Here is an 815-nt window from a genome sequence, read left to right as displayed (position 1 = left end):
AATCCCTTCCCTTCCTCCATCCCTTAAAGGACTAGCAATCTAAAGTAATAAGCTGAGGTCAGCTGAGTCAGATGCCTGACAGGGAGTGCTTTCAGAATGAATGTACAAGCTAAATAAATATGAGGTTGTTTGGAGAGGCAGAGACAGACACGCAGAGAGGAAAGAGGCAGAGATAGAGACAGAGACACAGAGGAGAGAGAGAAAAAGAGAGAGAAAGAGAGAGAGAGAGAGAGAGAGAGAGAGAGAGAAAGAGAGAGAGAGAGAGAGAGAGAGAGAGAGAGAGAGAGAGAGAGAGAAAAGAGTCATACCAGAGAGAGAAAGAGAAAGAAAAAGGCCACTTACTAACTCCCAGTGTTTTGTATGTGGAAGGGGAGGGGAGGTTGAGTTTATGGAGGGCAGTATGATCCTTGTTAATTTAAGAGATCTTTGAGAGACAAAGTCATTGAAAAGATCCAAAGAAGTATCAATCTGTATTTGTAACTTCCCAGAGATTTCTGGGTAACTGGTACCAAGAAAGAGCCCAGGACCAATGGACCCTGGAAACCCTGAGGTAAATGTGTGGGGGGAAAAAGAGTTGCTGGTTAGAAGACAAGTTTCATATCCCTAGGATACAGGGGAGACCAGTGACAAGGTAGGGAACAGGAAAGTATTTTAAGCTATGACTGTTGCTCCTAGATCCTAGAGAAAATAGGGAAAGTTTCATTGGACAAATAACAACCTGAACCACGAAGGTAAAGAAATATTCTGAGAATGAGAGATGAAGGGGTAATGTTTTTCAGGCCTAGGGAGATGGCTTGTGGCAGGAGAGAGAATTC

Source organism: Notamacropus eugenii, chromosome 2 (genome assembly GCF_028372415.1).
Source record: "Notamacropus eugenii isolate mMacEug1 chromosome 2, mMacEug1.pri_v2, whole genome shotgun sequence".
Taxonomy (NCBI): domain Eukaryota; kingdom Metazoa; phylum Chordata; class Mammalia; order Diprotodontia; family Macropodidae; genus Notamacropus; species Notamacropus eugenii.
Note: the sequence above shows the minus strand (reverse complement) of the source record.